Genomic DNA, 25,448 nt, shown 5'->3' with positions numbered 1-25,448 from the left:
GAGACAATCTTATTCCACACTAGGTAAGGTTTCACTTTTAACAGGATCTCAAAGATCAGATACCATTCATTCATACTTGTAGCCACGTCTATATCCCTAGCGGGGAAGACAGAGCTAAGTTTTAATAGAGTGAAAAGCCAGACTCAGCAGAAGCATTCGCTTCGTGTTACTCCTGGTTAATAGGCACAGCCAGACCCTGTTGTAGTTTGTTGTTGCGTCTACCCTGGCAAGTAGCCCGTACTTGCCAGGGTAGACGCAACTAGTATATAAACACCAGGCAACTTAGTCGCCTTTTACGACATCCATGGGTAAGAGATGGAGTGGTACTATTATTTTTTTTATTTGTGACGGGAACTTTGCTGCAATTTATTTTGTTAAAAAAAAAAACATAAATATCCAGCCAGCATTTCAACATCGAAATTCAAAAATAGAACGCAGCGTAGCGATTGCGTCTCATCAGTAATCAACGCGCAACGCGAACCTTCGTCGGAACAATAACTAGTGTTCGCCCGCGGTGTCGAAACACGAGGTCGTATGAAGGTGAAGTGAGTGCTAAAGCTGGACATTCAATGGACGACATCAAGTTCAGTTTTTTTTATTTACTTTATTAATTTTTAATTTATTAACACACATATCACGTATCCCTTAAGCGGTAGACATAGGCTATAGTTAAAATAATTATCAAAAGCCATGATTTTAGCTGGTTAGTTCAATGGTTAAATTAAGCTTGCAATGTTTTAAATTGTTATTTGTAAAGGAGTGATCATAGTCTTATATTATCTGTTTAAAGTTAGTGCCTAGGAAGTAAGGACGGTTAACTTGAGTATCACTAAAAATTGGCAATAATTATTTTATAATTTTAAATTAATTTCTACTGTTGCCCCCGATCTGCCTTCAATGATATCACAGATCTTAAAAAAATATTATCATCGTTTAAACTTTTGTTAGATTATTTATAAAGTCACACTTACTCGTACTTGTAGGCGAAAGTTTTGTTTCTATTTTATCTCCTTAAATGAAAACCAGTCAATAATCAATTTTATTGCGACAATACACGCCTGTCTTACAAATCGGTTAATGCATGGTCCGTTTAACAAATCCACTCACGAACACGCACACAGACAAACTGTTTAAACGACCAATTTAAAAATGCCGTGGCGATAGTAAACGGTGTACCAAGTTCGTCTTATAGTCCTACCAATTCAGTTGGATGTGGAGGGTCATTATAAAATGGTCGTGAAAGATTATATGTGATTTTTACATGAACGTACATTTGAGCCAGACACACACTGGCACGGACTCGGCACGCAAAAGCAAACATGTCGAAAATGTATGGACAGTCAGCAAAAAAAAATAATACCTAATAAATGGAATAAACTACTGTAACCACTGCTTATTCAATGATATGGGATGATTGAATGATAGTATTATTCAATAAGTAGTATTAGTCAAACACTTGGAAAACCGAATGAAAATAGTGAAAAGGAAAAGTCTATCTCAGTCAGCTACAGCAGTAGAGTGATCTTGAAAATTTGTGAGTAGTAGTAGTACTGCTATAGCTAGATCCTGTTACGTCTTTTCTACGTTTTTCTCTTGTATTTAGATTGGACAATGTTACATTTACCATTTTTTCAATGGTTTTCGCCCTCATCACGTTTCTGGTTGTCTTTGCCTCTGAGGGCAATTGACAAGATATTCAATCGAATAAACTTTTTTTATGCAGCTTGATCAGAAATTTTATCTGTGTGATACGGACATTCTTGTATGAGTAACACCTAGGTGCTAACTTATCTATGATGAACACATTGAATGTCATATCCTCAAAAAAAAATTTGTTAACAAATAGGACAAAACGTATAAAACGTACGTATTGCCATTGCCAATGGTTATTCAGTAATAAGTAACCTATTTTTTTCTTTACTTAGCGAAGTAAATGTGGAGTCTCAATTAAATCCAATGTAAAAAGATGCACGATTTTAAAAATGTTTCTTTTTTGTCGACGCTCCTTCCACCTCGCTCAATAGGGCGTCATTTGCATTGGTAATGGCTGGCGCGCGGCGTATTGGTAAACAGAGTGATTTACCTCGACTCCGGCGATCGCTGACACGATACGCCGCCGCCCGACAACCGTCAATAGATGGCGTTAGTAGTTGAGAAACATTTTTGCCTATGGCAGGGGCGACATAGTGCGATAGATACTCGTAAAAATCATTTACCCCCGTTAATACAAGGTCTTACCAACAGTAAGAAGGGAAATTCATGTGTCTTATATTATTCGCCGACGATTGTTTAACCTTCAAACGGTTCGACGGCATTGTTCGTTCTGGGTAGCATAAGATACAGCTGAAATGGACTAATCTTTAAAAGTCTGTTTAATGAAGTCTACAATATATTTGATCTGTCACAAAAAATAATTATGTATCCTTAAGCTCAAGTGGTCGATAGCCTTGTAAGTCTTAATTAAGTAGACACGCAGTCGAAGACTTCTTAGTGTGTAGTTTCTTCGGTAGAACACGATAAAAGGCCATCTGTTGGTTAAGTTTTATAAGCAGCAATGTGATTTGTCATGCTGTGTTGTATTTATACCAGGGTCATCCTTATATCATCATCATACCAATGTGAGTCAGGGTTTTGCATCCTTATCTATGTAGGTAAAAAGGAGCCCTAAAGGTAGCCTAGGATGCCTGTAATCACGAATCTGGTTAAAAAAAGTTAGTTTTTTACACGAAGCGACTACAGCCTGTCTATATGTCTTTGGTTTATTTGCTTAAAAATGCTTTTACGACGACGGAAAACATCATGACTAAATCTGCAGATAAGTATATATGTATGTAACCATAATCCAGTATGGGTTTGGTTTTCCTATCAGGAGGTAAGACAGTCACTCGGTATAAAAATCTGACTTACCGTATCATATGACCATCCTCGTGGATGCCGGCGAACCCACGTCTCCTAGGCTCCTCTCCAAAGAGGTGAGGATGTACCCAGAACTAACACCAAGCCGACAATATTGGAAGGAAAAAGTAAGTAAAGCCTACTGAACTCTATGATAGTTTACCAAGCGGTTTCTTCTCGGTGATGTTTTGTATGTTTATGGTCAGACGGATCTGTCGCTGCAATAAAGTTTTAATGCTCGTAAAAGTAGCAAGTATCATTCATCAGTGCGCCTGAGCAAGCAGTAGGCCACACACGAAACGAACTACGAGTTATTTGCAATAACAGAAACAGAACGAAAGTTGTAATTTCAACATGTTTTTGGGATGTTAAATTGACAGAAAATCGTTTCTTATAATGTAGATAATTTCATCATGTGTTCATACCTCAAAAACCCAGATCTACATTATTTTCAGGCTCCACATCTGACCGTCCGCAACCGTGCAGGGGAACCAAATATATTAGATCATGGTTACACATCTGGTTGCCTAAATGTTTCCACACGATATTTCCTTTCGCTGTTAGAGCATCAGTTATCACTCAAGCTGATTAACGTAACTCAGAAAAGAGTTATCATAACATGGCCGTCGCAGGATTCGAAATAACCTACGTAGTGCATTTAGGTAGTTGTTAAATCATAGTCATTTGATCACCCATGTTTTCCACTTACTTTTTCCTTTTGCCACTTGACCATAGCCTAAAGGATTGGATCAGCAAGGTCAAGAGTGGGTACTTACTCTTGGAAATGGCACCAATAGATATTATTGTCTCCTACAAATTTCCATTGAAAGTTCCATTCCTTTTATATAAACACTAGCTGTAGCCCGGGACTTCATACGCTTAGAAGAGTCTATCATGGTTATATAAGTGTATTTGTACAAAGGATACCTATATATAATTTTCCCCGTTTTTTTTTATATTTTCCATTATTTCTTTGCTCCTTATAGTTGCTGCGTGATGTTATATAGCCTAAAGCCTTCCTCTATAAATAATCTATTCAACCCAAAAAGAATTTTTCAATTCTAACCAGTAGTTCCTGAGATTAGCGGGTTCAAACAAACAAACTCTTCAGCTTTATAATATTAGTATAGATAGTATAGATTTGGAGTCTCTTAAAATCATCCCGGAAACTCCATTTGTGACTCTTTAATTAGCGACACCAACACAGCCCTACAAAAAGCCATTAGGCAGACAAATGAGGTGCGACACATCACCGGACACCGTTCCGTTAATCAGGCACTTACCGCGAAACTGCCAATTATCCCGGTATTCCAGACAATTCCCGTTCTAGACAAAAAACTAAAGACTGAGATTTGGCTTTTCGTGTTATTGCAATGAAAAAATATATTAGGTATAGGAATATAATAAGCTTATAAACTTGGGATTCTTCTTTTAGGCGATGGGCTAGTAAATAACCGGTCACTATTTGAATCTCAATTCTACCATTAAGCCAAACAGCTGAACGTGGCCAACCAGTATTTTCAAGACTATTGACACTGTCTACCCTTCAAGGGATATAGACGTAATATATGTAGGTATGTATGTATCGTAACTAAAAGAAATATGAGATTGTTAAGGCGGACTGAGACTTAATTTATATATCCCACTCCGCTATACGTTGTCTGTCATAGAGATCTTTTCCGGAAAGTTGAGGGAAAATGGCTACGAGGGTAATGAAATAGTTTACAAATTTTATGAGCTTTTCTTCACTTAGGCAGCTTAACTTAACAAAACCTTATAAAATTTGTAACCGAAAGTAAGCTTAACTTTAGCGTATGATCTATACTAATCTATACTAATATTATAAAGCTGAAGAGTTTGTTTGTTTGTTTGAACGCTCTAATCTCAGGAACTACTGGTTCGAATTGAAAAATACTTTTTGCGTCGAATAGACCATTTATCGAGGAAGGCTTTAGGCTATACCTATAACATCACGTTGCAACTATAAGGAGCAAAGAAATAATGGAGAATGTGAAAAAAAGCGGGGAAAATTATTCATCCTTGAGGGCTTCAATGATGCCCAAAATCCACGCGGACGAAGTCGCGGCCACAACTAGTGTAATTATAAAATTCAATTATATTGAAGAATGTTCCATGATATTTGGACCTAGACATTTATTTCTGCGCACAGTCTTTATTTTTTTTCCAGCCCGGTGTGGCACGGCAGGGCTGTGTCGTCGCGGCGTTTAATTACGGTCCCCACAGCCGGGTCGTCCCGGATTATCCCTCGGGGGAACACCCCTCCGCTCCTCTCACGTTCAATAGGTAAAATTGTGGATTTTCTGAAATTTATTACTCTTTATTTTAAAGAAGCTTATTTGCTTTAGTAAGTGACAGTGCGCAGTGACAAACATGGTAAGTGCGGGATTGTAATCGATGTTTGAATTTTGTTTTTATTCTGGAGATGTTTGTATTTTTATGTAAGAATATTTATATAAGAATCAGTTTAATATCTAAAAGTGATATTTGACTTATTTGTATGTACCTAGTTGATTTGAAAGATACATACCTACATACGTATAGTCACGTCTATATCCCTTACGAGGTAGACAGAGCCAACAGTCTCGAAAAGACTGATAGGCCACGTTAATCTTTTTGGTTTGATGATTGAATTGAGATTCAAATAGTGACAGTTTGCTAGCTCATCGCCTACAAGAAGAATTTTAAGTGTATATAAGCCTATCCCTTAGTCTTCTTTTACAACATCCATGGGAAAGAGATGGAGTGGTCCCTCGTTACAGTCCTTACTAGCAATTTCATAAAATATAGTAGCACGTTCACTTTTCAGTATCTACACAAAACTCCAAACCCGGTTAACAGAAAACCGGGATAATCCGGCAATACTGTGCAGTGCCCGCAGGCGGTATCCGGACAACTTTTTAATTGTTCGCCCGGGTGAAACGGGGAAAATGAATGAAACATTAAACAACAAGTGCAGAAAACTTATTTGTTTTTGTTTAAAAATGTAGTGTTTAATTTACGCACTGGCTGCTAACAAAATAGAATAATTTTAAAAGACGAAATAAGTAGGTATCGTTTTTTTTTTTTTAATTTTCTACAACAATGGTTTGAGACGCAATTTAAGTTAGGGTTTTTTATGGTTGTTTGTCTTTCAGTACCTATACAAAAGCATATATATATGGTCACGTCTATATCCCTTGCGGGGTAGACAGAGCCAACAGTCTTAAAAAGACTGAATGGCCACGTTCAGCTATTTGGCTTAATGATAGAATTGAGATTCAAATAGTGACAGGTTGCTAGCCCATCGCCTAAAAAAGAATCCCAAGTTTGTAAGCCTATCCCTTAGTCGCCTTTTACGACATCCATGGGAAAGACATGGAGTGGTCCTATTCTTTTTTGTAGTGGTGCCGGGAACCACATGGTACACGGTACGGAAAGCACATTCGCAAAATTCACATTGGTCGGAGATGAAGTCAAAAAAACAATCGCTCTGTGTCGCGTAATCGAAAATTCTTCTAGAAAAAACTTAGTAAACAATTAGAATTATGGAACAAATACAAGCTTTAGCACTCCATTGTGTCAAACTTGTAGGCAAGTTAGTGCACTGTGTGGCTCAAAAGTTGCCCAGTAGGGTGACCATACAAGATTATTTACCACCACAAACACTTCTTATTTGACATGTCATTAACAATGACGTTTGATAGTCGTCAACATTTTTGGTCTGATTGAAAAGACCTAGAGTAACTTTGTCAAGGTGTTGTCATTTAGATAAAACGAAACAGGTAAAATAGATGATATAATTTAAAGATCCATGGAATAACTACATCAAACCTTATTGACAACTTGCTGACCCTTCTGGGAGAGAGGCGTGTTTTGATGATGTATGTATTATCACTGACAATCTCATTTCATAATAAAACTTCCTCCTTCAATCCTAAAATAATGGAGACGCGAACAGTCCATTCCTTCGTCGCTGGCAAAGGCGCCGACCATGCGGTGCACTGCTTCGAATCAAGTAACTTAAGACCCAGATAAACAAAAATAAAGCAACTTAAAATTCATCATAGTGGATTTTAAGATGTATCTATTATAGCATTATTTTTGTATATTAAAAAAAAAACTAACCATAGCTCTGTCGCGTCTGCTGTTGTGTTGCCATCCTACACGATGGGAAAACTTCTAAATGGGAGGGTACGAATCAATTATAGTTACTTTTGTTTTTGTTTCTTCTTTGAGTGTTACAGACAGAATCACAAATTGAAAACAAGTCACGTCTGTGAAAGTGTTTTTATCGTGATGACTCTTCCGATATCATTATTAACTCACTAAATAAAAATGTTTACAAATCACTACTTAATTATAAAGAGACATATACTCGTCAACATCTAACAAGCTTGCATTTAGGTACTTTCATTGTAAAAAAAAACAACAATTAAGTACTTGATATTTAATTTAGAGAAGGCCAATTATCATCTCAAATTAAAATTACCCAAAAAACGTGCATAATTGCCCAATTAATATGGTTGCCGCGCGCCTTTTAAACTAATATGAATAAATGAGTAAGTACCACAAAAACCGACAAAGGTGTTATGAATAAATAAGCAGTTAACAAGAAAACAGAAAAAAATAAAAACCTTTTATTGACGATGCATCTCGTTTCTTCCTAAGGTAGTTTTGATGCTATCTTGTTCTCAGAAATCTGTCTTCTGTCTCACTCGCTCTAACTATGGAGGGTATAATGTTGTCTCTTTCTGGCATCAATCGATACCTCGAGACACCCACGGCAAGTGAAGCCCGGCAAGGCATGAGGCGATCGAAGACATCATTCAGAAATAAATTGGTCGAAGTTCATGTTAAAGTAAGAAAAATTATAAGGATCAAAATCAAAAGGAGCAGACAAAATATATCCACACATAATTTAAAAATCGTAAAAATCAATTAAAAAAACTACTAACCAATTTTGATTTATCATAGAGATAATATTTAAATAGCCGTTATTTTATATTTAGGGTCCAATAAATGATAAAAAAGAGCAAAACATTAATTCACTCACTTATAAGACCGTCAAGACCGTAAGGAGTAGGTACATTGATTTCTAGATATTGTCGCAGGAGCAAGACCACGGGCATGAGCTATTGTGTTACAGATACTTATGATATCTTACGATATAGGTAAGTACTATTACTTATCAACGTGTGTTTAACTGTTACTTATGTATCAAATAATAACTATTTTAATACAAACTGCATAAAACTGGTTGAGTCTACTACTGTATCCGAGAACTTACTAAAATTTCCGAACACATAATCCTAACTCAAAAGTATTATAAAGGCTGGACATATTTATCATCAGTACGAGTATAAATATGCGTTATCCCAGCCGCCACAGTCCCATTGACAGGTTGAATGAAATGTATGGCGGCGGCGAAGGCTTTGAACGCGGAGCCTGATCTCAAAATGACGATATTACAGAAATTTCTCTTCAAATACAAAACTAACAATAATTTTAAGAGCGTCAGTGGTCGATTCGATAAGGTGTTCATAGTGCGGTAGTAAATATTACTTCTTTCGTCTCAAAGCAGAAGAAAAAAGTTAAATTATATCCTTCAACTGCCGAACAACGATAGTTTGAAATGTCTGTGCAATATAAATCTTAGTAATAATGGATCTGATACTTAGCTAATGGTAGTAAAACATATTTTCAGGAATATTAACATAACTATCTAAGATCATGTAAATAACTACTTATCAATACTGAGGTGGCAGTCGAATTATTTCAAATCTAAAATATGCTATGCTCACAAAAAAAGAAAAGCTTTTTCTGGCGTTTTTATAATTTGAATGCGGCGCTATTAGGAATATTTTTCATTCTCTGGGTTCTGTAAATTTTTGGTCAATATGTTTTATGCCTTGTCATACGTATCTAGCGACGGTTCTAAGTTTGTCATTTTAAATTCTTCTTAGAAGTTATGCCTTAATATTGGTATTCCTTAACCAGACCTTAATTTTAACAAATTGACATAACCGATTATTATTGTGAACATTACTTTCTTATTTCTGACTGAAGGAAACAATAAATTTTTGATTATTTTTCTTAGCATCTCCAGTTTCATGCATATTCTTCTTTTTCCGCCCATTCTTATCTAATACTGGTAAGGAAAACAATTTTCTAGCAATCTTGACCAAAACGTACCTACCTACTCCATCATTGTAGTACCTACTTAGTTACATCCATCAGGGAGGTGGTAAAGGTGGACACACTTCGGTTTTACAGTTCACAAAGTATAATATTTATAATTCTCACATAAGAATTCTCTTTATATTTCTATGGAATCTTTTTCTAAACAATTTCTCACACTTATTAATCAGTAATCAATCAAAACGTTCTCATTTTCCATACATGGCCAGCCGTTACTCGGCCGCCGCCGTGGGATTCAAAAAGAAACTAACAACGCATGCCAACTATCCCACTTGCTATGGTTTCCTGGTACAATTAATTTTATTAAGTAGCAGCAAGAGTTTATTGTTATTAGCATAGTATAAATTATTAGGTTTCTCCTGCGGCTCTGCCAGTATGAAAAGTACAGTATGTCATACTCCATACACACATAAATACATATAATCACGTCTTTATCTCTTGAAGGGTTACAGAGCCGACCAAAAAAAAGTACTTATTTCAACGAAGAAATAATTAAAAAGAGATACGTATACTAACGCCTCGAAAAACGTTGGATCAATTTTCCCAAGAGAACTTTACAGATCTTAACCTTTTTTTAAAGCAGATATTCTGTTTAACTGTTTTTAGGTTGGCAACACTAACTGTGCTGCACAGACAGAGTGCGCACGCGCATGTTATGAGCAATAGGAACATTATTATCACGAAAGTTAGCCATTAGCGGTGTCTGTCGAATGCAGTGTTTCGTTAAAAGTCACGCTAACTGACTAATCCCCTACCATTTGCATTTGTTATTCCTAATTTGTATATAAATCTTTAAATTGAGCATTTAAGGTGTTTCATAAAGCCCAGAATTGAATATGTATAATAATAATAAGTAAACTTAAAGTCACGGAGATAAAAAATACTGAGCGGAATATGCAAAAAATCGCGTAGTCTGCGTTAGGAACTCTAGTATTTACGAATAACATAATACATTATGTAAATCACGTCGTAATCCCTTACGGGGTGATAGACAGAGCTAGCAGTCTTGAAAAGACTGAGGCCACGTTCTGTGATCACGACGAATTGAGATTCAAATAGTGACACGTTGGTAGCTCTTCGCCGAAAAGAAGAATCCAAAAATTTTGGGATTAATATCTAGAAATTCATTTCACGTAACTGAAACAAAACCGTGATCTTTTTTTATCACCCTGGCATTGGTTCGGTGTTCGCGTACTTGGAGTAGAATCGGAGCAATTCACGTCACATCTAACCATGTCCCCAGAAGAACCTTATCAGATTGGTCCAATTTCATGGTTTCTTCAAGATGTTTCTCAAACATAACTACCTATGCTTTCGTTTTGACTGCAAATTTAGCTAGAGACCAAACCATCCTTGCTTTTATTTAGTGTGTACTGTTACTTTAACATCTTCTACTTACTGAACGCCAGCCAGAAAATATCACACTTTCTCAGCGTCTTCGTGTTGTAGCAATCGAAATCTTATAGTAACAAGAGAAATCACTTTTTATTCGCATCATGCTCACGACAATACATTCTCATCAAAAACTCGAGACAATCACGTTTGACTTGAACAAGTATATACAGTAATTATAATACAATTTCGTTGATAGCGACGCTCTCACGAAAAGTTATTCGATTGTTTTTGATGGGAGAAATCTCGAGACTTCAGTCCATTGGCTTTGTCTACCCCGAACTTAATAACGACGTGAACCTCTCTGTGTTTGTATAGACGTAGAAACATATGCATAATGTGCAATTGATAATAAGAGGCTTTTGCAATCTAAAGATAAAATTTCGCATGGGAGATACGTTTCCTTTGCCGTATAAAAATAAAATTGATAACTCATATGTTAAAAAATAAATCTAAGCTTATGTAAAAGTCATTTATTTAGACAAGTTTCTATGCGGCTTTGGTAGCAAATAAAAAACATAGCCAACTCCGTCTTTACCTTCTACCTCCTTCTTCTAAACTTGAGATTTTTTTTAAGGCGTTGGACCAATCTATAACTATTCTCAATTACACCTCAAAGCATCGAACTGAACGTGGTCTTCGACTCTTTTCGAGATGAGTTTGTACTTAGGAAAGTGACATCATAACTCACTAAAGATAAAGTTTATCCAAGTGTTACTTGTACTATATTCCTTTTGGAAATGGATTAGCCGTATAGGGGAAACTTGGGGTAAGTGCAGATTTCCTAAGTCGAATTTTGATTCGTTTATGACGAATTTGACAAATTCAGATTATTCATCAGATGATTTAAAAATAAAAAACTCAATAAGAATGTGGTGTTGAACAATATTCATTTCTTAGCTGTGAGTACTTTAAATAGCACATTACATATAATTTGCTATCAAGCTGAAATTTAGATAAAGTTTAATGTTTTTTGTTTATGAAGGAGTTCAGTGTAGGAGAGCGAAAAATTACCACGGAAAATCACTGAGATCTCTCGTTGTAGATGAGCGAAGCTGAGTGCAAAATCTAGGTAGTAGAGTTAAGAACTACTGCCTGATCTTTTATTTGTTTGATGCCACCAAATCCATGCGGCGCCAACGCCAACTGTATTTGTGGCAGAACTATGTTCCGATCTTGCTTCACACTCACGGCGAGGCTCTCCTGCTTATGACTTGTATTTCTGTCGTAGTACTACAAGTCAGTGTAATTGGCCATATAACCATCAAGTCCCATATAACCACCCACATCCACCCTCCCGTGGCTTGCAGACGAGGGTTTTCTCACGCGTTTAAAAAATATTATTATAAGAATTTCAACGCATTAAGACATGTGTACTTTTTGTTTAGATTCGTATCAGGGAGACCGCACTTTATGTAACATGTCCCCAGCGACTTTTGGGAGGGTCCGTAATCTGATTTAGAGGCAGTTAGCGACAGGTAAAGTGCTTTTTGCACGCTGATTTAACTTGTTTGCGATTCCATGATATGTTTGAACGGCGATTTTGTTCGATTGCGAATTCAATTGCAATGCAATAATTATTCTTGCGTTATGAAATGCTTTTGTACTCGTCCGATTCCTAAAAGCATATCATGATATTTTTAAACCATGGCAATTTTTTTTATGTCTTCCTGCTTTATTTCCGTTGTGGTTCCTGTAGAGATATAGAAAGATATTCCTTTTGTAAAAATTCGTGAAAACCACCTTGCTCGCATGCAAATTAATACTTCCACAGGAAAGAGTTATCTATTATTTTCCAAAATATACTCAATCAGTTTCTTATTATAGCATTGATCAGGATTTCAATTACATTTATAGGTATCAATTATTTTTTATTTTCCCTTGCCTGTTTGACTCTCAGTATTACTGATAATGAAACTTAAATAATATTTTTTTAGTTTGTAGTTTAGGAGTTTACTTTATTTTAATTAGTTAAGTTTAGAAATATATAGGTCACATTTTTTCAAATTAATTATATTATTATTACTTAAAATACAACTGGAGGACGCCCGCGGCTGCGCCCGCGTTATATCATCTTATTTCCATTTCCGAAGGTATTTCGGAATATCCTCTCTTACTGCACTCGTAATGCCATATGAAATCTACGTAAGTACTTGCCTACCACATTTCATTGCGTATTCTTCATACACTCATAAAGTCTATGTTCCTTTGAATAAATTTAAAGTTACCATGATCCCTGAACGAAATTTATCTCGTCGTCAACCTCCAAAAGTAATTGCAACAAATCCTATCAACATTCTTCATTAAGCATTCAAAGTATGATAATTAAATATCAACTTTAAATCCATTGAATAAAGTTCATAAAAAGAGAATCGAAAACGTGTTTTGTTAACGACGCATGAAATTGCATGGCTTTCCCGACAAACAGTTTTATTATTATTTTTAAACGGTTACTTACGTTTTATTGTAATTGCGTTCTAAATCAATTATTGTCGCATTTTATTTTTGTCGCTAATAACACCGCGTTTAAAACACAAGGTGAAAAAGTTAAGTTTTTGGTACCTACGTTATTTATTGCAAATTAATTTAAAATTAGGAGATTAGTAGGTATGCTGAAAACGCTACAGTTAGATGAAACAAATGCATAAATCATAATATTGACAATTAAAGTGCCATGTTTCCAAGAATTGTTTTCACTTACCTACCTACTAAGCTCTTTCTTTATATACCTAAGTATTTCAGTGTACCCGCGGTTTCGTTCATGTAAAACGAAAATTCCCTAAATTTTCCGTATCAAGTGAATTTCAAGAAATCATATTATAGTGCAACCTTAGACCATGTTAAGAGCCTACGTGCCAAATTTCAGATCCAGCGGTTTGGGTTGTGCGGTAATATGTCAGTCAAGCCGTAAGTCAATAGGTATCCTTTTAGGTAAGTATATATTTAGATTTAATATAGAGATAACTAACAGACATAGGTACCTATAGAAATTTAAACTTTTATACTAATGTCTACAACCAAAATAATCAAACACCATGACGAAGATTCAAGATTATTCAAGATTATTTATTTGTACGAACTAAGTATCAGAATTAATAAAAAGTTTCCTAATTCCGCTGAGGACAGGATTCGAACCTGCGCGGGAAGAACCCATTGGATTTCAAGTCCAACTCCTTAACCACTCGGACACCTCAGCTACATGTTGAATTGTGAAAAAGTCGTTTAATATTAATGATTATCACAAAGATGTATATACAAGTGGTTTTAAATTAATTACCCGACAATGAGTACAGTCGGAGGCTAAAAACTTATGCCTGTTCCATACAAACCAACATTTCATGTGTCACTTTTAACCTCCCGCCGACTGTACTCAAATTTATAAAAATCATACATACCGAAAGAATAAACATAGAGTACATTGATAAACATAGCAGAATTATGGTCAAAGTACTTACGTGCCTCAAGATCCTCTCCAGAGTGGTGAGAATGTAAACCGCTGAATTAACGCCAGGAGGAAAAAAGAGATGTTTGCTTAAATTTGTAAGTTAAAATCCGTAGAAAAGCTCAGTAACTGCTCTAGGTAAATACTAATGTTTCCTCTTAATTATATTAGAAATTAACCAAAAATTTTTAAGGAGGTAAGCACTTGGTTAACTATAATAAGACATACAATGCTGTGACTTATCCGATGATGTAATATCATTGTTGTGGCTGTAAAACTTCTTATATACTTAACTAAAATAAAAAAATGTGTGGTTCCCGACAACAATACCTGGAAAAAATAAAAGAGGAAGTTGTAAAAGGCGACTAAGGAATAGGCGATGACCTGGCAATCTGTCACTACTTGAATCTCAATTCTATTAAGCCAATCAGATGGACGTGGCTTATAAGTCCTTTAGCTCTCTCTACTCCGCAAGGGATATATATAGACGTGATAATAAGTATGTAGGTATGTTTAAAAAAATATAAATGTCCCGTATTTGCCACGGAACCCTTACAAAGGGATCGTTTGGAACATATGAATAAACATACATACGAACACAAGTTTTAAAATAATTAAGAAATAAAAGGTTTCTAGTAAATTTATTTTTTTACTTTTATTTCAATACAGATTATTATACTATCACATACTAGAAAAAAAAAATGTTATTTTTATGATCCGCTGAGGACAGGATTCGAACCTGCGCGGGTATAACCCATTGGATTTCAAGTCCAACTCCTTAACCACTCGGACACCTCAGCTATACGCTACATTACAAATATTCTATACAACTGATAATATAAATCCATTCAGTTACTTATAATTATTTTAAGCTACTTACGTCATTCTGATTTGAAGTTCAAAATATTTGTATAGGTGGCGACGGCGGTATATTTTGAAACTAGGTATGCCCGATGGTTTCTGTCAGATAGGAGTCATGTTATGATCAATATTACCTACACATGTGGAGAGGAATAATGAAACCAGGCTGACTAAGTAAATCTTCAAGAAGAATGTGAATGAAATTGTTGGACTACTTTGTGCTAGTTGTACCTCATAGGTGTGTTTTTTTTTTCTGATTTTCTTTTTCTCTTGTTGAAATCAAGAGTTTATCTATCTATTTATCTAGTAACGAACGTAAGACCTTGATCAAATCGGGAACATTCTGGGGAAATGCCGAGGCTTAAATAACAAGTATAACGCAACAAATATAAGACAAAAAAACAGGTCTTACTACAAATAAACAATGGAAATACTATAACGTTCAAGTAGGTAGTGAATGAAAATATCCCAATGCTGGTTAATGTAAGCAGCAGACCGATAATGCATACATACATACATAAAATCACGCCTTTTTCCCAGAGGTAGGCAGAGACAACATTCTTCCACTTGCCACGATCTCTGCATAAGTAATTACTTCGCTTCATCCACATTCATAACTCTCTTCATGCAAGCTCGGCGGTTTCGGGTACTCTTGACCTGACCCTTTGCCTTTGTCCTTAATTTGATCAACATAAGGTTCATCAAGGCCTTTCCGCTCCGACCTTTCCCTCCACACTCTCTTTGTATAAAAATGATATTGACTTGCCTTCGTTTTCCGTAACCTGAGTTAGAAAATGGCAATGAAGGAGTTCACGGCCTGAAAAGTATCACATACAAGACAGCATCTTCAATGGATTTGGTTGGCTACTACTAGAAACTTACACATCTCATTGAAATGTGAATAATATAGGTAGTGTTTCATTATTAAATTATCCTGTCACTATTTGAAGCTCAATTCCGCCTGAAGCTGAACAGTGTACTACACTGTTCTATGGCCTTTCAGTATTTTCAAAACTGTTCGCTCTGTCTACTCCGCAAGGCATATAGATGTGATTATATGTATGTATGTATTATTCCGAATTCTAACAGTCGTAGAAGGTATAGTTCAACATCTGTAATGTTAGCAGTTGACAATGCAATCGTGACTTTACTATGAAGAGGTGGGGTTTTAAATTTAAAGTAGGTACCTAAGTAAAACTTAACTTCGTTAGTTAGAGCACATTCACATACATATAACACTCCTTTTATATCCAAAATAGGTTTCAAGTGATAAATTAGTATGTAAAATTATTACCAACACTGGTTCGCCTTGAATTGGTTATAGTAGCGTTATCAGCGCGGTGTTATCACGGTTACGTCATTCTGACGCATGTGCTACCGTGCTGGAATGGAAAGAACCATTTACATAAATATTTGACGTTCCTATACACACTACCTACTTGTTTTTTTCGTGTTAGGTAATTTAAAAAAATCACCAAAGGGAAAACTAATAGAAAGTCAGATTTAAAGCTATAGTTTAAAGCTGAAGTCGGAATTGCGCAGTACGTGGTCATAACATTATTATTTTTTTATAGTAATTATCAACTATCTCTAAATTAACTAGATCGATTTTTTTGGAACCAATTTTCGTTATAAGTTTTTATTAAAACCAATTTATGATACCCATATTTTTCTCAATTTCCATTGGATAGTTCAAAAGTTTAGAGTGGAGATAGGGTGGGGGGTGAGGTGTTTTTGTTTTTTTATATAATACTAATATAAGATCACCTGGATCAACTAATTTGTATGGGAAGTGGCAAAGTAAAAAAAAACATTTTTCACTTTCCGCTATTTGCTTTTTGGAAACCTACCTACTTATGTTATTTTTATCATCATTATAATCCTCCAAATAATTTGTGCAAATAAAAATTCAACCTGTATAATCTGTAGATATTGCCATAATCAAAAACCATTTTCACAACCTCGGTATCGTTTATTGGCCCATTTTATTTCGAAAACAAAAAGTTAGTCTCATAGTCTCCGAATAAATTGGTTGTTATTTACGGCCGTAACAAACGTAAGCATTATAACATGACGAATATATGTGATTTCCTTTTTGACCACTTCGATACAGAACCCTAAAACGAACAATAGGTGGTGGGGCATTACCATCTTTTCCAGGCTACGCCGCCGTAACAATAGGAAAATTGTAAAAATACTTAATTATTACTAAATTAAAATAATTTATTCTTCTTCATCATCGATAAAGCTCTTGATAGAGTGGTCGTGGGCGTGGAGAGGGCAGGCAGATGAAACACTCCGCACGATGCTTCGCCATTTTTCTCCGTTCGAAGTCATAATGGTTAATGGACTGGTCTACAAGAGACTCCCGCGCGGTCTAGTGCCTTCTACTTATACCCTGGACGCCAAGACGTTCTACATACATATAATCACGTCTATATCCCTTGCGGGGTAGACGGAGCCAACAGTCTTAAAAAGACTGACAGGCCACGTTCAGCTGTTTAGCTTAATGATAGAATTGAGATTCAAATTGTGACAGGTTGCTAGCCTGTCGCCTAAAAGAAGAATCCCTAGTATATAAGCATACCCCTTAGTCGCCTTTTACGACATCCATGGGAAAGAGATGAAGTGGTCCTATTCTTTTTTCTAAAGGTGCCGGGAACCACACGGCACAAGACGTTCTATGGAAAAATTATCGCGCGACGTGACCAAAGAATGTACATAGGTATACACACAATTTATTTTTTATTGAAAAGGAATAATTATGATTTGTTTTAAAGGCATCATCTTTTGTCCATTTACATTCATAAAAATAATTATACCTACTTCTGAACAAACTATGAACGTGGTTGTTTGAACAAGTGAATCGGAAATATTTTCCTTTAGTCACGGCTGTTCCGCCATGTTTTCAGAACGCTTGTGTGAATTAATAACAATTCGCGAGCGAAATGTAAACTATGGATGACGTTTGTAAACGATTGCTTGCAACGTACGGATATTACACGCGATACATACATATCACGTCTTTATTCCTTTTGGGGTAGACAGAGTCTTGAAAAGACTGTAAAGCCACGTTCAACTGCATGGATTAATGATGGAATTGAGATTCAAGTAGTCATAAGTTGTTAGCCCGTCGTCTTCAAGAAGAATCTCAAGTTGTTAGCCTTTCCCTTAGTCGCCTTTTTACGAAATCCATGAAATGATATGGGCACTTTATAATAGTCATATTATAAAGTGCCCAGCACCACTCGGCATCATGTTGAAAAATATATTTTCATAACGAAGAGTCTCAGGAGGTAAACGAGATTTTTTTTCCTATTTACCTAATTTTCACCTGCGTGGTTCGAGAAAAAAAAGCAATGGGCTAGAATTCTGATACTATCCATGTTTCTCTGAAAGTCAGATCTAAGTAAATTTAGCCCTGCGAATTTTGTGACAATTGGCTCAGTCTCAGTGTGAGCAATAGTGGTCTGTGTAAAAATTGAGGAGTTCGCAATTTTTTTAAGTGCATCTTTTTATATTTACTGCAGCTAAACTTTTTGATACCCTAGATTTTCCAATCTGTTTCGTTTATCTTTTAGTGAGTTTTTCTACTCCAAAATTATCCACCTATAATTTGCCTTCAGAATTAATAAGTTGTACTTGTACTGAATTTGAAGACATATAGGCTGACATAATAATAAAAAAAAACCTATGGTATTTAAAGGCTGTAATGCGAAATGTGTCATTTAATTTCCAGGCCTTCCAGGATCAATTAGACAGTTAGTCACTTCAACGAAGTAATTTTTTTTCGATTTTACAAGCAGTATGCATAAACAATGATTTGTCCCCTACAGGGCCACGAACACCGTCATCAATTGTAGTAAATTAACGTCCCCCATCTGCGATCCATTTTCAAAGGCATTTAACTGTATCAATAAAATAATTATCCAATCATGAGGCAATTTACTCCGATTGTCCCTTTATTTGCCGTCCTATTCTCGCACGAGGCTCGTGATATTTCCCATCTCGTTTTACGACGAACGGCAACGGTCGAGGACGCTCGCGCTTGGCGTCTGACCGCGTTCCCGAGTTGCCTGATCACGGACATTCCCCCGACTCTGGGGAAAAATCTGTTCTTAAAATTAGAATTTACTAATGTGACTAAAAATCATATCTTTGGTCCCAATTACTGTTAACTGAAAAGATGACGAAATTTTCTTCATAAGTCTACTAACATTTTTAAATGTTTATACGCAAAATATGGCAAATCACGCTGACAAATATTCTACGATTCAACCCATCACATCAATATCTTCAAATAATTGAAAATAATACTTTGTTTTTTATATTTATTTAGCTCATCAAAGCGCGTAGTAGCGAAAAAAAATTTGCTCTTATTTCTTGCAATAAGTGCAATTGCATAACTATATTTCGAGGTAGGTATTGGATTTACCTGCGGACTGAGGTAAATTTTTAAACTCACTCTGGCAACCCTAACCACGTCCAACCAGTTTGGTCTGGGCCAACGTCGAACTAGTTTCCAAGGCCTAGCCTGTATGATTTTCCAGTTACGCTCATACATTGGCTAAATATAAAATGCTGATCGAATTCAAACTAAAAAGAGCTTCGCCAGGGTTATCAAGAAAGTTTTTATAATTTACAGTCAAAATTAAAAACCCTTAGGTTTCATCTTCATATATTTCCTGTTTATTGATAATTAATTAATTTTTTCATCCGTTTTTATCTCACTGCAGAGTAAAGCCCTCCTCTCTCATTCTTCCAGTCATCCCTATCCAATGTCTTTTCTGTCCATTGCTCAGCCAATGCCTTTAGATTATCCACACATTTTGTTCTTGGTCTCTCTCTATTCTCGTGTTCATCGATGGGAATTGTGGGAACCACATAGTATTTTCGATAATTATGCCATAATACCTAGATCGTGGTCAGATGACAGTAGTTTGTCTGTTTAAAAACCAAGTAACCTCATTAAATCGCATAGAGTAGGATAAAAGTAGAGGATCGTAGATGTGACAAGACAGGAGTAGAAACGCTTGGACGCAGAAGAATTAAGTAGATAGTGGGTCAGGCGTTGCTGGGGTGTTAAGTGCCTGATGAGATTCAAATCCTACCTAGGCCGTGCATCAATAACTCTTTTCTGAGTAGTCTGTATACATTTTGAGTGCTGAAGACCGAGACTGAGACTGAGACTGCTGAACCATAATCCAATACGGGTTAGTTTCCCCTGCAAAGGTTGTGGAGGTTAGACGGGAGTCGCTTCGCCTAAATACCTGACTTACCCAACCCAGTATCGTTGTCTGAAGGCACATCCTGGGCTCTGCCAAAGAGGTTAGGAGGATGTAACCGGCTTTAACGTCAGGAGAAAGAAGTAAGCTGCATCGTTGGACGTATTGCTTCAGAGCTCGGTATATCCTATTCATTAAAATAAATAGTTTTCAACAAATGATTAAGGGCCACTCCAATGATGTCAGCCTGATAATCAACCAACAAAACACAGAACATACAGGTAATATATTACATCCTTCGAAGCTGACCGTGAATTTTAAACCCGAAGAGCAAGGGATAGGCTTATAAACTTGGGATAATTGGGATTCCTATTGTACGCGATGGTAGCAACATATGTCACTATTTTAATCTAAATTCCATCATGAAGCCATACAGCTAAATGTAACCTTTCAGTCTTTTTGAGACTGTTGGCTCTTTCTACCCCGCAAGGAATATATGTATATGGCAACGCTTTTGTATAACATATACCTAAGGAAAGTCTTATAAATTACTCACCTGCACGTAAATTGCTCTGGGAGGTCTCCATGCTGTCAGCTATAAATTACAATAAACAAATGAGAACCATTCGACACCAATAAGCCTTAATTTAGATAGATCGATCAATTTACAATCTACCATGGTGGTAGGTATGGGTGAAGCTGCAAAATTAAATAAAATTTATCATGTAAAGTGTAAAAATACATTAGATATTATTAGTTTGCAAATATGTCAATGAAAAAGAATGACTTGTCGGAGGCTACTTTAAATTCTTTCAACAACCTCTCTTTTATTTATTGTATTGCATGGTGTCCTCACTATTTCTTCATAGACTGAACCAGAGTTTTGTCTTACTTCTCTATTTTCTCTTCTCCATTGTAATGTCAAAACCGACTCCACTTGCACTAAGTAGTTAGAGTGCAGATAGGATACTAATAATCTGCTGTGACTTTTAGGAGTAAAAATTAGGTGGTTCGCGTTAATGTCGTTCAGTTTCATTCAGGTTTCAGGTGAAAGTGTTTTACTGAAAACTTACTCTTTTTACGGTACATACATACCTACATATGGTCACGTCTATATCCCTTGCGGGGTAGACAGAGCCAACAGTCTTGAAAAGACTGAATGGTCACGTTCAGCTATTTGGTTTAATATTAGAATTGAGATGCAAATAGTGACAGGTTGCTTGTCCATCGCCTAAAAAAGAATCCCAAGTTTGTAAGCCTATCCCTTAGTCGCCTTTTACGACATCCATGGGAGAGAGATGGAGTGGCCTTATTCTTTTTTGTATTGGTGCCAGGAATCACACGGCACTTTTTACCGTGCATGATCTAAACTGATATGATTTGAGTTCGAGATTTGAGATACCAATGAATTCATTTATTTCCTGAACATGAAGGTTTCAGAAATTCTTTGTAATCTACCCCTTGCACATTAGGCCGATGGCAATGGGCCATCAAAACGACTTGCGCACGTCCGCAGTACTGTTATCGGCGAGTTTGCATCCGCGACGGTCATTGCCCCCAGATTGGCGAAGCGGAGTGGAGCGGACATCACTTCCCAGATTTTGTGAACTCCTAATAGCCAGGCTTACCGGTGCTGGTGCCGTTGTACGTCCATCTGATAGGGTTGTGGCATAGATAGAGCATGTATATTTGATAGAATAGAAAAAACCTTTGGTAAAAATTGTATATTTTCTATTAATTCAGATGTAAAGCTATACTTAGATTTTGTGGACTCCTAATGGCCAAGCCAGGGTTACCAGTGATATGGTGAGTTGATTTCAAAAAGTTGTGGCGATCAATCCATTTGTGCAGTTAAAGAATTTATCTGTAAAAGTTCAATGGAAATCATAGACAAGAAATGTTTTTCAAACAAATGTATTCTAAGGTGTGACATTATATCGGAACGGATGAAGGCAGAATATAGTGTGTAACTTCGACACTTTAAAGTTAGCACTCAGTTCTTACTAGGTAAGTATTTTTACTATTATGACAACTGTTTTGCTTTTATTTTCGAAAATTGTGACTGAACTTAAAACACAAATCGCAAAAATTGCAAAATCATCTCACTTTCTGAGCATAATGAAAAATACGATTTTTGCTATCCCAACATTCCTTAGATCGTCCGCTACATAACTATGGCTATAACAGTAAAATATATCTCATCACCCTCCGTCACAGTGCATCGGGGCCTGGGATCGCTTTTCGACTTACACATTTCCTTTTACATTAGATATACTAAGAATCAATAGCCATTTTTTGGTATGAGTCAATGTATACTCTTGACTACTAATGAAGAAGAGAAGAATCCCAGAATCTAGCAAAGAATGCTTTGCCAAAGTCACAGTCTGCACGAGTGACCGCTATCAAGGCGCGAACACACAAAGCAACTCGCATACTCTGTCCTTTTAGCAATTGAAGTCCAAGAAAAGTACATGTTTTGTTGACACCATTGGCTATCACGTTCCTCAAAGCAAAACTGCCAATCATCCAGATGCCATCAAAACCACATCGCGGTAACCCTGTTACTTACAACCGCATCTAGGTTCAGTGACCCCGCGTCACGCGACAACGCGCGCACTAATGCGCTTAGATTACTACCTATTTCCACCACCATTCTAACCTGATCTACCACTTCGTATCATCTTACCTATTTTTGTTCCACATTGGTAATGACGAAGACGAGTGCGGGAGATCTTGTTACATTGGTCAAGTGAGTTGCATTGCCAACTATTGCGTAGGTAGCACCATTTTGCTGGGGTTTCGTTTCATATGTTCATGGCATATGCCCTGCGTATGTGGTTTTTTTGCTATTTAATTAGCTGTTATAAGAATTATTTACTGTCTTTTCGACTTGGATTATGTCTTCTTTAACTCTTTTAAACGTCATTATTACGTTGTGCTACTTAAATTCCTATTTACTTTAAATGAGCTGGGTTTTTATGTACCTATAGGTAGACACTACTGATGTGTATTTTTTTCTCTAAGGATTTTCTGTTCTTTACACAACAATAGAGCTTGTTTTTGATACGCATCTTTGCTGAAGAATGTATTTAATAATCTCATATCTGACGTGTCTCCAACATTTATGAACGGATTTTGCTGCATGGTTCTTGTTGGTCGGGATGGTTCCTAAGCATTGAACGATATACCTATAATTATCTTCGTCTTTTATCTAGATAAATTTTTGTCACTCCTATATAAGCTTTAAGTTGTGTTTAATGTACCTAAATGAAGTTACTATTCATCCTTAACTATGTCCCCTTTCCATTAGCCGTTTTTGCTTCATTCAACCACTTATTGACCCTATTGTTATTCCTTGCAGGTTCTTGTTATACCTAGAGATATGTTGAAGTATGGAATACTTCTTTTATCGCAGCGTATTCCAGATTTTTCGTCTTGACTCAGCCTAAATAATTACCTTTTATAGGTACAGAGATTCATCTCTGCTAAAAAGGTAATTATTTTTAAAAGGGCACTTTGAGGTGGTTTGGACATAATTATATGGAATGGATCTGAAAATATTGACAAAAGGCAAAACTGTTAGTAAAAGTGGGACAGGGCTGGCGGCGTCATACTTTTTTAGGACGAAATTTCTAATGTCTTAATAAGCAGAGATTTTAGGAGTAGGATAGGAACCTGTAATCGTCTAGTTTGTGTAAAAAGAATATTCTTTTCATACAAACTGTGTAACAAGTGGAGAAAGCAGGTGAAGTCTGTCAATAGGTATCGTTATTTTTTGTTTTCCTATGGGATATGTATGTAATTTTGCATGAGTAAGGGGTTCTTTTAGAAAAACAAGGTGTCTTTTAGATAAAACTAGTAATCTTCTCCTATAAATATAAACATTGGGGTACAAAAACCCAGGTTATACACATGCAAAAGGCATTTCTTTTAGTAAGTTTTAAGTAAGTATGTAACTCTTTAGTCTCTCGCCAGTTCAAAGACCGACTTGTACTTACAATCTGCCACAATCAATCATCTACTTTAATTTACACAAACAACAATATCATCGAATCTTTTTACCAAAATGTACTTACTTACACAAATCAAATTTATCAGCAATTTCGCTTCATTGCTCAAAGACACCATTCTTTCAATTCATCTTAATAAGATTCTGGTCCCTTCTGTGGGCCCATTTGCCGGATTTCAACCACTCATTGATCCTATTGTCGTGTCCCTTGCAGTACATTTGGCTCATTTATTTACAAAATAGGATTGAGGGCACGATTGAGTAACAGGTCAATTCGTGTAGCCATTCTATAAAACATACATATGATCACGTCTATATCCCTTGTGCGGTAGACAGAGACAACAGTCTTGAAAACACTGATAGGCCACGCTCAGCCACTTGGCTCAATGACAGGATTGAGATTAAAATAGTAACAGGTTGCTACCCCATCGCGGTTAAAAAAAGAATCCCAAGTTTGTAAGCATATCCCTTAGTCGCCTTTTAAGACATCCATAGGAAAGAGATGGAGTGGTCCTATTCTTTTTGGTACTGGTGCCGGGAACCACACGGCACCACGGTAAATTCTTTAAAAACCGGCAGAAATCAGTAATTGTAACATTATAACGTCCTTAATTACATTATTGAGTGTAATATTTAAATTTAAATATTATCTACAAACTTTTCAGCAATACAGAAAAGTATTCTACAAAGTTCAAATCAAATTTTTCAAGGACAACCAAATGAATCAAAGCCATGTGAAATCAGTTCAGTTTTTCAAAGCTCCACGAATTCATGGCTCGAGAAGGGATCGAGATTCTCTTTCCACGTTTATTATCGAATTCCGATCGCCATTCCTCCATTATTGGACGACAATACTCTGGATTCTTCAATACATCGATATTGAAACCCTCCTCTCGGACTCGTAACAACAGAAATGAAATCTTTGTACTTACGATTTGTGGGACTTTGATGCTTCTTTTGTACTACTTACAATACTAAAATAACTATCTAATATAACTCACAGTCCTTTGCGATGAGAAAAATAAGGCTAATATTAATTTAATACATCTGTAATTTAATAAACTCAATGAATTCATCACTGACTATCAAATGATCCTCGTAGGTAGATAATTTATAGATCATAGTTATGAATGACTTTCAAGTTTCAACGAACATATTCTAGTTCAGTCTACGTTTTACGTTTTCTACGACATCCATCTGCTAGATAGAAATGGCCGGGAACCACTCGGCACTAACAGATAAATTGTAAAACATAAAAGACAATGCCATTTCTACATTTGGCTCCGTGAATCCGAGTGAATGTCTAAACGAAACTAGAACTCGTAACTTTCATTGTGAAAGGCGATATAAATCATATGGCCCAGTTATCTCAATTATATTATCCGTCAAAGTTTAATTGGTAGCGGATTCAAGTCGGACTGGACTA

At 36.2% G+C, this 25,448-nt stretch overlaps 2 non-coding genes across 2 annotated transcripts; both read right to left on the bottom strand.

Moving 5' to 3' along the window:
* Nucleotides 1-13,599: 13,599 nt before the first annotated feature.
* On the bottom strand, nt 13,600-13,681 carry Trnas-uga (transfer RNA serine (anticodon UGA)). The gene has a single exon. It is a non-coding gene; the product is annotated as a tRNA-Ser (tRNA).
* A 964-nt stretch (nt 13,682-14,645) lies between these two features.
* Trnas-uga (transfer RNA serine (anticodon UGA)) lies at nt 14,646-14,727 on the bottom strand. Its single transcript has one exon. It is a non-coding gene; the product is annotated as a tRNA-Ser (tRNA).
* Nucleotides 14,728-25,448: the final 10,721 nt, after the last annotated feature.

This window comes from Amyelois transitella, chromosome 5 (assembly GCF_032362555.1).
Source record: "Amyelois transitella isolate CPQ chromosome 5, ilAmyTran1.1, whole genome shotgun sequence".
Classification (NCBI taxonomy): Eukaryota; Metazoa; Arthropoda; class Insecta; order Lepidoptera; family Pyralidae; genus Amyelois; species Amyelois transitella.
The sequence above is the reverse complement of the archived record's forward strand: the minus strand, read 5'-3'. Positions and strand labels throughout refer to the sequence as shown.